General features: G+C 47.6%; 1 long non-coding RNA gene across 1 annotated transcript; it reads right to left on the reverse strand.

The window, feature by feature from the left end:
* Positions 1-506: 506 nt before the first annotated feature.
* Positions 507-6,109, reverse strand: LOC130683666 (uncharacterized). The gene is made up of 3 exons (XR_008997562.1): positions 5,919-6,109; positions 1,468-1,742; positions 507-862 (listed from the first exon to the last, which is right to left on the reverse strand). It is a non-coding gene; the product is annotated as an uncharacterized LOC130683666 (long non-coding RNA).
* Between the last annotated feature and the right edge of the window lie 9,607 nt (positions 6,110-15,716).

Genomic DNA, 15,716 nt, shown 5'->3' on the forward strand with positions numbered 1-15,716 from the left:
GCTGCCTGCCAGCACTGCCCCCCCCGGGTGGGTCAGCAAAGTGTGGTATGCCTGTGAGGCGGGACCTTTGCCAGCCACGAAGAGAATGAAGTCCTGGCACACACAACAGCCTGGATGGGCCTTGAAAACACAATGCTGGGTGAAAGACATCAGCCACGAGGGACCACAGCTTGTAGGGTGCCATTTAGGTGAAATGTCCAGATAAGGCAAATCCTTAGAGGCAGGAGGTGGCTGGGCGGAGCTGGGGCTGGGTGGGGAGGGAGGCCTGACTGGTGGTGGGCATAGGATTTCTTTTTGGAATGATGAAAATATTCTGAAAGTAAATAGTGGTGATGGATGCACACCTCTGTGAATATCCTGCAGGCCACTGAGCTGTACACTATAAGTGGGAGAATTTTATAGTATGTGAACTATATCTCAGTAATGCTGTCATCAACCCAGATTACTGATGCTATGTCTCAGGGTTTGCTGTTTACCTGTAACAGGAGCCCCACAGCGGCTTACACAAGAGAGGAATTCATTTATTTTTAATTCATGGAAAACAAGTCAGCGGGCACATAGGTCAGACTTCTTAGAGTCAACTTCACAACTTCTTAGAGTCACGAAGGAGACTCAGGCGCCTTCTCTCTTCCTCTTGCACCATTCCAACATGCAGTTTCTATTCTCAAGGTCAATTCATAGTTCAAGAGGGCGGCTGGAGTGCCAGCCATTCATCCTTATTCCAAGCTGCAGGAAGAAGGAAGAACTGCAAAAGGGGCCTACTGCCCACTTCAAACTCTGTCGTGTTGGCCAAATCACATGGTCCTACCTTGCCGCAGGGGAGGCTAGGAAATGCAGTCTTTTAGCCATGCACACTGCTGCCCTGTTGAAAATGAGGATTCATCACCAAAGAAGCAGGGGAAGCAGGTACTGGGTACAGATAACCGTGTGTCAGCCATTGTTTTGAAGTGAAATTCTGTTTTTTAAATGGTGACTCATGTTTTTTAAACACCTTGCTGGACAAACTGAACACACCTGCAGGTGGGACCATGGTTAGTGGCCACAGCTCTGTGGGGAAGTCTAAGGAGGAAAGCTTGTCTGAGACAGCTCTTCAGGTGTCACTGATTTGAGAACGGCTTTAGTGAAAATAAGGGCAGTACTGAGTCACAGTGAGTGGTGAAGAGAGAAAATAGGCAAACACTTTGCAAACATGAGGAGCACAAACCACACAGAGAGGTCCCAGTGCAGCTCTGCCACCATGTGGCTTCAGACAAAGGCTCTGGGTCCTGCACACATTCAGGTTGCTGTGCAGACACCCGGAGAATAGGCAACTGGTCATGGCACACTTTCTATTGTGTTCTGTGTTTGCATTTTCTTTGAATATAAACCAAGTGAATTATAAACCATGGATGCAATGTGGACATGAAGGAACAAGGACAAAAAAGCCAGTAATTAGTTACTGCCGTCGTGACCCTGCCGCCTCCTCACCTTCACTTCTCGTTCTGCACGAGCCATTCATGCTATTGATGACATCTCCAGGGAAGACTTGAACAATAAGCGTTGGGTAGGAAACTGCATTTTTTGGTAGGAAAGGAATCCACAGGGTTTAGTGCAAATGTGCTCTGCAGGCGGATCCAAGATGGGTGAAGGGAAGCAGGATGTTGGGCAGGTAGCAGTCGGTGGGAATGCTCGTGCCGTCAGATGCCCGGTGCCATGCACATGTGTAGGAAGGCTCAGGTGTGCACCTGAAGGAGTTGGGGAGCCTGGGACATGAGACAGACCACCAGTGGTTAGTTCCAGCACTGCCCCTCGTGGTGTTATTTTCAAAAGATGTAGCTGTTGCAAAGCTTCCTTTGGAGAACCAGCTCCCTTGCTGTCAAACTGAGCCTCTCAACTTTGGGGAGTCAGATTCTCTCTGTGATCTTGGATCTTGAGTTAGACAAGCCTAGTCCAGATCCTGCCCCAGGCATTTATTGTATCCCAAAGGCAGCGGCTTCAATCACCACTTGATGAGATCTCACAATTCTGTGAGTCAGGCACATGGGGTGATGCTTCCATTCCTTGTAGCTTTGGTTCAGGGTCATTCAGGAATACTTAACTAGCCACTGGGGAGTTCATGGTCCAGGAGCGCTTCCCTCACACACCTAGTAGCTTGGGGGAAGTGGCTGGAAGGGTGGGCTCAGCTAGGTCTCTACACCTGGTCTCTTTAGCCAGGTAGCTGGACTTCCAACTCAGTTCAAACTCCAAGAGACAGGAAGTGGGCCCAGAAGCTGCCTCTTAGTCATGAGATCTATCTACATATTTAGGTACTTATTTCCTCTGCCTTTTCCTCAATTTAAAAGGAACATTGGAAGCAGCCTAAGAGATGAGTACCAAACTTGGCAGTGATTCTCTGTGCCTCCCTGCATCCATAGCCTTCAAAGGTGACCCTGCACTTCTTCCGTGAAAGGTGAGTCCACTTGCCCTCTGACTTGGCTTGGCTTGTGGCCCACGGAAGGCAGCAGAAGTGACAGGAGTTAAGTCCAGCTTGTCCTCGAGAGCCCTTGCAGCCTCCCCTCTCTCTCGGACCCCTGAGACTGCCCTGAGAATGCGCCAGGCTGGCCTGCTGGAGGGCGAGGCTTGAGGATGGGTCAGGACTCCCGGCCCAGCCGCCTGTCAGCCATAGCAAGATGCATGAGCGGGCCCAGAGTGGCTCCGCCTGGCCCAGTGGAAATGAGCATCACCCGCCAGTCCGTAGATTCAAAGTAATGATAAATGGCTAAGCTTGAAGCTGCAGGGTGGTCTGTGGTACAGCTCTCTCATGCCTGCGTAAGGCAGCCCACCCCACACGTGAGGAGCTTGAGTACCAGCACTGGAATATTCCCATTTGAAAGGAGAAGCACAGAGAATGAGTTAAACCCCAAAGACTGGGAGCTTCAGTGGAACCTGAAGCCTGTGGCAACTAAATAAGATATTTATGGGATGAGGCATCTCGCTCTGCCTCCAGCTCCCAGCTGCCCCATTACCCCATGCCTCTCTGCTCTGCAAACCCAAGGCTCTCTGGGTCCAGTCAGAAGTGATATTCAAATACTTAGTAACCAGTGTGGCACAGGCCCTGAGTAATCGAATGGACTCCAGCCAAGGTCCTAATTGAGCACCTACTGTATGCCAAGCTCTGTTCCTGGTGCTGGGCATATGCCAGGGAAGAAAAGTCCAAATCCTTGCCATGTAAGCTGTTGTTCTGGGATGCTGAGTAAGTGAAATCCCTGCTGTGGCAGATGTGGTGAGAGGCACAGAGGAAGTCAAAGCTGGGAGGGGATGATGGTGGCTGCACTTTGAAAAGTTCACAGAACATTTGAGCAAAGACATGTGGAGAGAGTGGAGCCACCAAATGTACTGAGGAACAATGTTCCAGGCAGAGGGAACAACAAGCGCAAAGACCCCGAGGCAGGAGTGTGCCAGGCTTGGTCAAAAAACAGCAAGGGAGTGGTGTGGCTAAAGTGCGGTGAGAGGGAAAGTGGGAGGAGATGGGGAGGTACCAGGGAGCTGGACCAGGGAGGGCTCTTGGGGACATGCAAGGCCCTTGGCTTTGCTCCACCCAGGAAGTCGCTGGTGGGCTCTGAGTCATGGAGGGCATGACCTGATTCCCCCCACTGCCGTGTGCAGCGGGCCTCTGGGGGCAAAGGGGGAAGCAGGGCTGCCAGCGAGGGTCCTGAGCCAGCTGTGTTTTAGGAAGCTTGTATTGAAGGCTGACATTTGAGCAGAGGAGCACACAGTTTGAGGGGTGTCCTGTGTGGCCAGCACCTACATGCAGGTCATAATCAGTCCCCAGGGCCCCTGGGCCTCCTCCCAGAGGTCACCACTATCTCACCTCTGCCCTGCACATTGGCCTGGCCTGGTCTTGGACTTCCTGTAGATGGAATGCTTTTCATTCCTAGTGCATGTCTGTGTGGGTCTCTGTCATGTCTCTGCTGGGAGTAGACTCACTGTGTCCGAGGGTGGACACACACACTGCCACAGTCCTGTAGCCAGTTTCCCCAGTAGCTGTGCCCATTCACATGGGAGTGTTTTAATTAGATTTACAGTTTAGGGAGCAGATGCCTTCCCTTTACTTCTGAGCTCCGTGCACCCCATGCCTGCTCTGCCTGTCAAGGTCACCTGCCCTGCGCTGCAACCAGCCCCTGGGCGTGGATTCCCTTGATGCAGGCTCACCAAGGGCTCGTGGTCATCGGGGTGTCTTATAGCCATGCACCCTCCCCTTTTTGCTTTTATGGTCTCCCTTGGTTGGGGAGGTCTCACTCCCCTGGCAGCACTGGCATGTGCTCAGATCTGCCCCTCCAGCCCCGGCCCCTTTTCTGAGGCCCACTCTGCCAGCTGCTACGAAATGTCCCTCTTGACTTCGTCTCAGGTTCTCAAATCCCACGTCCCAAGGGGAACCCACCGCCCGCCTCTCAGCCCTCATCCTCCTGGAGCTTTCCACCTCGGTGACCTCTGAGAAGGGCTGGCCGCCGCCTCACTGCAGTCCTCCCTCCACTGCTCAGCTGGTCGCCAGCCAAATGATGTCATCGCTCTTTGATACCACAAAGATTTCCTCTTCTCACCACCCCACAGCCCCTACCTCAGGTCAGACCCGGGGCCTCTCATCCCCTCCCCCCACCAAATCCAGAGGATGCGGTCGAATCTGAGTTCTCTCTACTGCAGCCACAGGGGACCGTCCAAAACTAGATCTGCCCACAGCTCTGCTCTGCCTAGAACTTTAGCGCTAGCGACGTGGGAAAGCGCCGACTGATCGCAGCTGCAAGGACAGCCGGCAGACCTCGCAGCGCTCCAGCTGGAAGCCAGGAGGGAGGGCCCAGTGCCATCTCCAGAGCAGTCACTCTAAAGACAGCAGTGTGTAAAAAGTGGGTCCGGATGGAGTCACACTCTGGAGCGCCCAGTTCACGGGGAGCACGGGGCCAGGAGAATGTGTGGCTGCATCAAGGGAATCCACGCCCAGGGGCTGGTTGCCACCACCACACACACATATATGCGTCTGGGACATGCAGGCCAGCACCCTGGTGCCTCAGGAACAGGGGGAGCGGAGTAAGGAGAGAGCTGGAAACAGAGAGGGCTTCCGACCGACAGGGACTGACCCAGCACCACGTGTGCGCCTGTGGAGATCCCACAGCCTGAACGGAACAAACCAACTGGAAAACAGTCCATCCCGGGCAATTTTGGAAATGTGAATACTGGCTGAATCCTTGATAAGATTAAGGAATTACTTGGATTGTTTTAGATGTGATTGTTGATGATTTTGTGCTTATGTTGAAAAAAGAGCTCATATAGAGACATAAACTTAAGTATTCACAGTTGAAATTATATGCTGTCTGGAGTTTGCTATAAAATGACCCAGGGTTTTGAGGGGAGGGAGGATTGGGTAGAGAAGGGGCGACGCAGTCTCCCCGGTCATTCTCAGGTAGCTGTTGAAGTCAATGCAGGGCACATAGAGGCCCATTGTTCTCCTTTTGTTTTTGTGCCTGTTGGTGATTTTCCTTAATAAAGAGTTGGGGAAAAACCATTCTGGTTCTCCAGGACCCATAGGATAAGGCCGCTCTCCTCACCTCTGCCCCGGGGTCTCCGCCGGAAGGCTGCCTCCCTGCCGTTGCCCCACTCCCCACTTCCCACTCCCCACAGCCACTGACCGACTGCCAGGCGTCCCAACTGCCTTTGCTTTCCTTCTCCAGAGTTTGTTCGCCATTTCTTTCCCAATAGGTAACCATTCACACAGTTCAAAGGTAGTACTACACGGACAGGCCGCGGCCCTCGCCCGTCCGCATGGGACCACTGCTCCGCCCCTCGTTTCCTGTCCGCAGCGTTCGCACATACACAAGCGCAGAGAAACAGCCGCTCATTCCCGGCTGCTTTTTTACACGGAAAGTCGCAAAGCAGCAAGCTTCTCTGCACCTTGCCTTTTCACTTACTGTGTTCTGGAGCATTTTCCGACCAGCACATTGTGACATCTTCATTCTTTAGACAGCCACGTAACATTCCGCCGCGGGCGTGCCGCACTGTACCGCACCAGTCTCCTATTGATGGACACATAGGTCATCTAATCTTCTGCTCCTGCAAACAGCGCTGTAGCGAATAACCGCAAGCTTACATCATTTCCAGGGCTTTCTCTTGCCCCGCCTACTGCCCCATACCCGCTCTACCCCACTCCTGCTTTCCTTCCTCTCAAACTTTTGCCTGTCCAACCCCTATTTATCCTTCAACTCTTGGTTTAGATATATCCCTTTATCTGGGAAACATTCTCAGATTAATGGGAAATACGTGAGTGTTAAGAACAAAGTCTCCAGGGACAGACGGGTTGCAGTTTGAGATTCGCCTCTTCCAGTTAAAAACGAAAGTTATTTAACTTCTCTGAAGTTATTTTGTCACTGCAAAATGTATATGATAATACCTCAGTGGTTTGCTGTGAGGATTAAATGAGACAACATGTGTTTAGAGTCTGTAGAATACTGCCTGGACTATAGTAAATACTATATAAATGATGCTATTTTTATTATCATTTCACAGATGGTCTTTTCCTTCAGAATGCCCTTTCTCCAGCCTCCCATACACAAATCACATTGTGAAGGCCTAAGTTAACATGACTCTCAGCCTTTTTTCCTGATCAATTCAGCTGAAATTAATTTCTCTTTCTTCTATACTCCCCAGTATAAAAATGTGCCAATCAGGAATGTTCTTGGCTACAAGTAATGAATAGGAAGTCCATCCAACAATGACTTTATAATATCTGAAGGTTGTTTTTCCCATACATTGAGAAATTGGGAGGTTGGTACTACAGGAATTGATTCAGCTACTCAGTAGACTCATTAAAGACCCAGGCAAATCTTTCCTTGCTTCTCCTGTATCATCCTCATTGTGTTTCCTATTGGCCTTTAAGATTGTTGCCTCTCTGTTGCATGATGGCTGCTGTTGCTCCAGCCATCATGCCATCTTCAAAGCCAGGAGGCAAGGATGGCCACAGTCATTTCACTCTGGCACATTTCCATTATGCAGAACTGGGTCACAGGCCCATTTCAAGACAGGACTAGCTTCTCTGAAATCTAGAGATCTCTACTCCATCACTAAAGATCAACGTCCTATTAGCAGGAAGGAAAGAAAACCCGGGAAGGTAACTATAGTGTTGGCTACACTTAGTAGGCACCTCCTTTTAGACAATGATCATTTTCCACCTTTTCAATGGCTTTATCTCCCTTACTAAACTGTGGGCTTGCTGAAAGAGGAGCCTCTCCCATGCTCTGTAATTTCTGCAGTGCCCAGCACAGCCCTTATGTGTAGGAAGGGTTCAATCACCATTTGCAGCTATGGGATGGAGGGGCATCCTTAAAGCCACTGTCTGGTTACAGTAAACAAGGATTCTGGTTTGAGAATTTCCTGGATTTGAGAACATTTCTCTTTCTTATGCTCATCCCCCAACTCTCCTCAACAACTAGGATTTTATCACCCTGTTTTTGGGTTAATCTGGGTCACAGAGAGTGAGTCACCTCTGACATACTTGGAGGAAAGGAAATTTTGCCCACAAGGGGCTGAACGTATAAGCACTTCGCCTGAGGATGGGAGAGGTCAGGCTATTTGCTTCTGGGAGGCACTGGAGTCTCCAGCTGGCATGTGAGTGAGTCACGTTTCACAGATGGATCGTGGATCGGGGCAGCTCCCAGGCTGGAAGACAAGGCCTCCTCCCCACTGTCCCCAGGGTGCCACTGAACTGGGAGCTGGTGGCCAAGTTGCGCCCCCCACCCCCTGCCCCAAAGCCTCAGCTGGCTAACAAGGCATTACCACATCAGTCAGCACTTCTCTCCTTTGAGGTGGCAAACGAGGCAGCCCAGGCTCCGCCCTGTGTCTCGGCTGCAGACAGTGGTGTCCACAAAACAAGGAAATGAAGGGATGGATGCACAGGCCCCACAGGCAGCTGTGGCCCATTTTCTGTTTGGTCACAGTTCTAACCTCGGGTCCGGCGGCCCCTGCTCCTGCTCGGTTCATAGATCTCAGACACTGGGCACCATGGTGGAAATGCACTGGGTGAGTGGATTTGCCTATATGGCACAGAGGTTGCCAAGATTAAAGTCGCAAAGCACACTATGCACTGAAACCAACCCTGATGATGCAGGGGACCTATCTGGGGCTCGGGGCGGGGTCCAAGCTCTCTGCAGTGAGTCCCCGCCAGCCTGTGTGCCACCAGCTTGCGGATTCTGGTTGCTGGAGGCTGCTGTCTGGAGTCTGGACAGCCAGGTGTCAGCCAGTCTCTCTCTCTCACAGTCACTGAGAGCAGGGATGGCCCTGCCCCTCTGAGCCACCTAATTCCTGGCCTCTGGTCTGGCTCACTTTGGGAACTGCTGTGTGCTCGGGCCCATCCCACCGTCTGCCATGGCTGGGGGTCTAGTAAATTGCGCATCTGGATGCAGAGCTCGGGGAATTCGGTCGCCCCATTCAGGCCGGCTTTGGTGCCGTCCCCTTCCATCAGTATCCCACTGCACAGGACAGAGTCTGACAGGGATTAAGGCTTATAAATGGCACAGTGTCACCTAGCATCACTCAAGCCTGTGACCCACGTCCCACCCCAAGGAGGCAATGTGACAGCATCCTCCTGGGGCACAGTGTCCGCTGTCTTAGGGGTCTGTCTCCAGTGCTCTGTGCCAGAGCACTGCTTCCCTCTGGCCTCCCATGCAGCTTGCGTCACAGCTGCAGGGGGGCCCCCTCCTTAGGAGTCACCCTCTTCTCCCCCTAAAAGGCCAAGAGGTAATCCAGTTGGGGTCCAGAAGAAAGCAGATACAGAGCCATGTCAGCAGAAGAATTCCCTTTTGAATCCCTTTCGGTGTTCGGACTGTTCCTCTTTAGTGAGGCTCTCAGCTAAGCCCAGCCGTCTGTTTGCATTAAAGGGTGACTAGTTTTCACAAGCCTTTCTTTTCCCAAATATGCATAGGGTTCTCTGCCTACATCCTGAGGTCCCTGGGGGCTCCTGTCTCAACTGGCAATACAGCAGATGCTGATAAATGTCTGTTGAGTTTATGTTAAATTTAGAGGGGTATAGGGTGGTGTTTTCTCCAAAAATTAAAAATAGAATTACCATATGACCTAGAAATTCCACTCTTAAGTGCCAACCCAGAAGAATTGAAAGCAGGGATATGAACAAGTATTTGTACACTCATGTTCCTAGCTGCAATATTCACAACTGCCAAAAGGTGGGAGCAACCCAGGTCCATTGATGGATGAATGATAAACAAAATGTGGCATATCCATACAATGGAATATTATGCAGCCATAACAATGAAGGAATTTTTTTTATTCATGTACATATTCAGTCCCTCATTGATTTGACAAATATTTATTAAACACCTACTTGATGTCAATCATCATTTCATATTATTAGGAAGTATCAGCTAACAAAATTCCTGCCCTCAAAGGAGCTCACTCTGTACTAGATGGAGACTGACAATAAACAATACACACAATAAGTGACGTATATAGTATCTTGGAAGTTTATAGGTGGAATGAAAATTAAAATGGAGAGCATCAAGATAGTGGGGAGAGTATTGTATCTTTTTTATCATTGAGGTATAATTGACTTATATTGGTCTCAGGTGTACAACATAAAGATTTGATATTTGTATATATTGCAAAATGATCACCACAATAAGTCTAGTTAACATTCGTCACCCTATAGTTACATATTTTTTCTTATGATGAGAACTTTTAGGATCTACTCTCTTAGCAACTTTCAAATATACAACATGATATTGTTAACTATAGTTACCACATTGTACATTATATCCCCAGGACTAGGTATTTTTTATAACTGGAAGTTTGTATCTTTTGACCCTCTTCACCCATTTCCCCACCTATATTCCCTCACCTCAGACAGCCACTGATCTTTTCCTGTATCTGAGTTCCTTGTTTGTTTTGCTTTGTTTTTGTTTAAAATTCCACATATAAGAGAGATCATACAGCATTTGTCTTTCTTACTATTTCACTTAGCAAAATGCCCTCCATTATAAGATCCACCCACATTGTCAAAGATGCAAGATTTCCTTTTTATGGCTGAATAGTATAACATATATTAATAATATATAATATATTTCTGTAATACATATAATTATATATAATATAATAATAATAATATATATGTAATATTTCTCTATCCATTCATCCATAGATGGACACTTAGATTGTTTCCATGTCTTGGTTATTGTGAAAATGCTGCAATGAACATGGGGGTACAAATATCTTTTGGAATTGGTGTTTTCATTTCCTTCAGATTATATTTATGTGTAGTGGAACTGCTGGACCATAGGGTTGTTCTATATTTAAATTTTTGAGGAAACTTCAGGTTGTGTTCCATGGTGGCTGCACCAGTTTAAATGCCCACCAACAGGGCACAAGGGTTCCCTTGCCTCCCCAGGATTCCACCTTCATGAGGTCCCTAGAGTTGTCAGATTATAGACACAGAAAGTGGAAGGCTGGCTGCTAAGGGCTGGTGGGAGGAGGATGAGGAATCCATGTTTAATGACAGAGTCTCAAGATGTTTGCAAGATAAAAATGTTCTGGAGATGAATGGAGGTGGTGGTTGCATAACAATGTGAATATACTTAATTCCACTGACATGCTCACTTAAAATGATTAAAATAGTAAATTTTACATAATGTAAATTTCACCACAATCAGAAAATTAATTTTCAAAAATTAGCTGATTATTAAACTACCTAGGAATAAACCTAACCAAGGAAGTGAAAGACCTTACTCTGAAAACTACCAGACACTCATGAGAGAAATTAAAGAAGACACCAATAAATGGAAACACATCCTGTGTTCATGTATAGGAAGGATTAATGTTGTCAAAATGGCCATCCTGCCTAAAGCAATCTACAGATTCAATGCAATCCCTATCAAAATACCAATAGCATTCTTCAATGAACTAGAGCAAATAGTTCTAAAATTCATATGGAACCACAAAAGGCGGTGAATACCAAAGCAATCCTGAGAAGGAAGAATAAAGCAGGGGGGATCTCACTCCCCAACTTCAAGCTCTACTACAAAGCCACAGTAATCAAGACAATTTGACACTGGCACAAGAACAGACCCACAGACCAGTGGAACAGAATAGAGAGCCCAGATATAAACCTAAGCATATATGGTCGATTAATATATGATAAAGGAGCCATGGATATACAATGAGGAAACGACAGCCTCTTCAACAGCTGGTGTTGGCAAAACTGGACAGCTACATGTAAGAGAATGAAACTGGATTATTGTCTAACCCCATACATAAAAGTAAACTTAAAATGGATCGAAGACCTGAATGTAAGTCATGAAACCATAAAACTCTTAGAAGAAAACATAGGCAAAAATCTCTTGAATATAAACACAAGCAACTTTTTCCTGAATGCATCTCCTCAGGCAAGGGAAACAAAATAATAAATGAACAAATGGGACTACACCATACTAAAAACTTCTGTACAGCAAAGGACACCATCAGCAGAACAAAAAGGCACCCTACAGTATGGAAGAATATATTTGTAAATGACATATTCAAAAAGGGATTAACATCCAAAATATATAAAGAACTCACACGCCTGAATACCCAAAAAGCAAATAACCCAATTAAAAAATGGGCAGAGGATATGAACAGACACTTCTCCAAAGAAGAAATTCAGATGACCAACAGGCACATGAAAAGATACTCCACATCACTAATTATCAGGGAAATGCAAATTAAAACCACAATAAGATATCACCTCACACCAGTTAGAAGGGACAACATAGAAAAGACTGGGAACAACAAATGCTGGTGAGGATGCAGAGAAAGGGGAACCCTCCTACACTGCTGGTGGGAATGCAAACAAGTTCAACCATTGTGGAAAGCAATATGGAGGTTCCTCAAAAAACTAAAAATAGAAATACCATTTGACCCAGGAATTCCACTCCTAGGAATTTACCCTAAGAATGTAGGATCTTATAGCACAGAGAAGACAAGTAGTGATTCTATAGCATCTTACTATGCTGATAAACAGTGACTATAATGGGGTATGTGGTGGGGACTTGATAATGGGGGGAATCTAATAATCACAATGTTGCTTGTGTAATTGTATATTAATGATACCAAAATTAAAAAAAGAATGTAGGATCCCAGTTTCAACAAGACATATGCACCCCTATGTTTATCACAGCACTATTTACAATAGCCAAGAAATGGAAGCAACCTAAGTGTCTATCAGTAGATAAATGGATAAAGAAGAGGTGGTGCATATACACAATGGAATATTATTCAGCCATAAGAAGAAAACCAATCCTACCATTTGCAGTAACATGGATGGAGCTAGAGGGTATTATGCTCAGTGAAATGAGCCAGGCGGAGAAAGATGATTTCACTCATCTGTGGAGCCTAAGAACAAAACAAAAACTGAAGAAACAAAACAGCAGCAGACTCACAGAACCCAAGAATGGACTAACAGTTACCAAAGGGGAGGGACTGGGGAGGGTGGGTGGGAAGGGAGGGATAAGGAGAAAAAGGGGCATTATGATAAGCACACATAATGTGGTGGGGCAGGCACGGGGAAGGCAGTGTAGCACAGAGAAGACAAGTAGTGACTCTATAGCATCTTACTGCACTGATGGACAGTGACTGTATTGGGGTGTGTGGTGGGGACTTGAGAATGAGGGGAATCTAGTAACCACAATTTTGCTCATGTGATTGTATATTAATGATACCACAAGAAAAGAAGGAAAAAGAAAAATAAGTTAGCCAATTATTTCTAAACACTGCATTGTTTTGGTGCTTCTTTATGTAGTGTTCAGTATGATAGGAAAGAGGGCTGGAAAATCAGATGAACCTACTGACCTTTAATTGGACTTAAGGTACACTTGCTCTTTTGGTCTTGTCTGTGGGGCCTTGGCCCTCCGCTGGCAGGATGCCCTAATTGCAAGCAAACTATCAGGATTTGCAATGCCACAGGTGCCCTAGTGGGCATTCAGTGGCCTGATGCTAAGGGTTGTGACAGGAATGCACCAGTTTCTCATAGCAGGTGCTTCACACAGGGCTGCCGGCTTGCTGCTCGGCACCACCTGTGGGGTGATGGGGTTCTTTGCCTTGGCTCAGCTCAACCCCCACCCCCACCCCACGGAAAAGGACCAGCCTGGCTTGCTCTGCTTCTAGAAGGACCAGAAAACTCTGCTCCCCACACCCACTGGTAGCCACATAGTCTCTCTGACTTGTGTTTGCAGGAGCAAAGTAAACAGCAGCTTGGGGAAAACAAACGCCAAGTGGGGGGCGGGTGCTGACTTGGACATTGATTCACTGCTCAGCAGGAGGCCCACCTGGGGCCAAAGTCATCACCCTGCACCTGCCTTGGGCCCTGGAATCACAAACAACCCCTTGGCTGGGGTCCTAATGAGCTTCTGACAAGTGCAGCCTGCCCTTTTGACACAGAAAACACAATCAGGCATGCACAAGTGGCCTGTGAAATGCCAGGTCAGGCACTGGGCACTCCAGCTGTCCGGGAATCCCACCCAGGGCTTTCTCAGCAAAACATTTCTCGGGCTCATTAGGGGTGATGATGGCTAATCACAGAAAGAATGTTGTGTTTTGGTTTCAAGCCCTTTCGCCAGGCAACCATGGCAGCAAGAGAGAAGAAAGTGTGTGAATGTGTGTGTCAATGTTTTGGAGTGAAAAAACTGGAGTAAAACACATGGGTATAAGGTCAAGGTCCCACCCTCAGCAGCCTGTGACACTGGGAATGTTACAAGCTCTAGGGGCCTCAGTCTTGTCACCTGTAAAATGATAATGATAGAAATGTTCCTTCCCCTGGCGTCATGTTTCCATGAGGTGTCATAGACAAAGCACTTGGCCTGGGGCCTGGAGCTCAGTGAGGACTCCTTCAACACTGGCTATTACTAAAGAACAAGTTGTATGCATTTTAGTCCATTTAAGAAGCCATTTTCAGATGTTTATTTGTAAACACCCATGCAGAAGCTGGCTGTGAGAACAGGCCACACAGGCTTTGCCCTTGCAGAGCTTGAGGGCAGCTGGGGTGCTGAGAGAACCCTCTGGGCAGGCCCAGCATGAGGCTGAAGCACTGAACGCAAACCAGGAGGCAGTGTGGCTTACTTTTAGGTCTTTCTGCACCTTCTGGTATTGTAAGCACCTGTCCTGAGGTGGTGGAGGAAGGGTTGTCGTGGGCTGTAGACAGCAGGGTATGGACGGTTGGTCCATTTTAGGCTGGAATAAAGTAGTAGAGTCTGCTGTGTTTGCTGTTACCACTACAAAACCCATTGTATTCCAGTTGTGATGATGGAATTCCACATCACATGAATTTAAGCAAAAGTAAACAAGTAAAACCCTCCCCTCAAAAAGGGATTTATTGTCTCACATAATTGGAGAGAACAAAGATGAATCCTATCAGCTTCAGTCATAGTTGGATCCAGGTGCTGAAATCTGTTCTTTCCTTCTTCATTCTCTGGTAGCCTCGGGCATACACAGTAAACCCTCAGCTCACGATTTCAGATTAAGAGAGTGCCTCTCTCTTCTCCAGAATCCACAGACTGAATTTTCTGGAGGGATTCTGATGGCTTTGCTTGGTCACTTGCCCTTTCCTTGGACCACTAACACTGGGCAGGGAAATGGGCTACCACAGTTGGCCAGATCTGGGTGGGTCTCACACTCACCCCTTCAGCCAGAGGACAGTGTGGCCAACAGCCCTATAGGGCTCCCATGGGACAGATGAGGATGTGCAGCAGACAAACCTCTTTACACTGGGGAGACTGGTTGAAAGTGTGAGTAGCCTCCAAGCACTCAGGGTAGGCAGCTGGTGCAAACTTTATCCTTGCCCTTCACTCAGTTGTGCTTAAAATGACTGCTAAGACACATTTTGAGGGTCAGCCTACTTACTTTCATTCAAAAGTTGAAAAGTTTGTAACTATTCTTGAAGCAAACCACATGGGTGAGTTCTAAGTGCTCCTGAGTGGAGCCAACCATGTGTCACTGTGGTAGCAGCTCCAAGACAGCCTGCTGATCTTTGTCTCCCGACTGGAATTCACATGCTGATGGCGTCCCCTCCCCATCTAGTGGGACTGACCTAGGAACCAGAGAGATATTGCAGAAATGACTCCAAGGTTAGACTTTAAAAGACATTGTGGCTTCTGCCTTGCTTTCTGTGGCTCATTCTCTGGAGAATCCAGCTCTACGAAGGAGTCCACATAACAAGAAACAGGCTTCCCACCAACAACCAGCACCAGCCAGCACATGGGCACCACAACCTTGGAAGTGTCTTTCCCAGCCCCAATTGAGCCTTCAGATGAGGCAGCCCCAGCTGCCCCTCTGACTGCAACCTCATGAGAGACCCAAGCCAGAATCACTCAGCTAAGCCTCTTCTGAATTCCTGACCCATGGAAACTGTCGAGGTAATAAATGTTCATTGTTGCTTCCAGGCATTAAGTTTTGGGGTAATTTGTTACTGATAAGGCATGTTATGGTCTCCACTTCACAGCAACAGAGTCACTTTGGAAGTTTTGTTCGATTTTCAAAACACTTCTCAATGTTAGTGATTATTACAAAATGTAAATTTCATGGGTGGAATCGTGCTGATACCACAGAGCTGCTCCTCCTGTCTCAACACCAAGTTTGCAGACTTGAAAAATCATGTTTACGCTTTTGTTCCCCTCCTGTACTAGACAGGGAAGGAGCTGAGATCTGAATGGGAAGGACGCCTTCAAAGGTTTACTGGT

Source organism: Manis pentadactyla, chromosome 4 (genome assembly GCF_030020395.1).
Source record: "Manis pentadactyla isolate mManPen7 chromosome 4, mManPen7.hap1, whole genome shotgun sequence".
In the NCBI taxonomy this organism is placed as follows: domain Eukaryota; kingdom Metazoa; phylum Chordata; class Mammalia; order Pholidota; family Manidae; genus Manis; species Manis pentadactyla.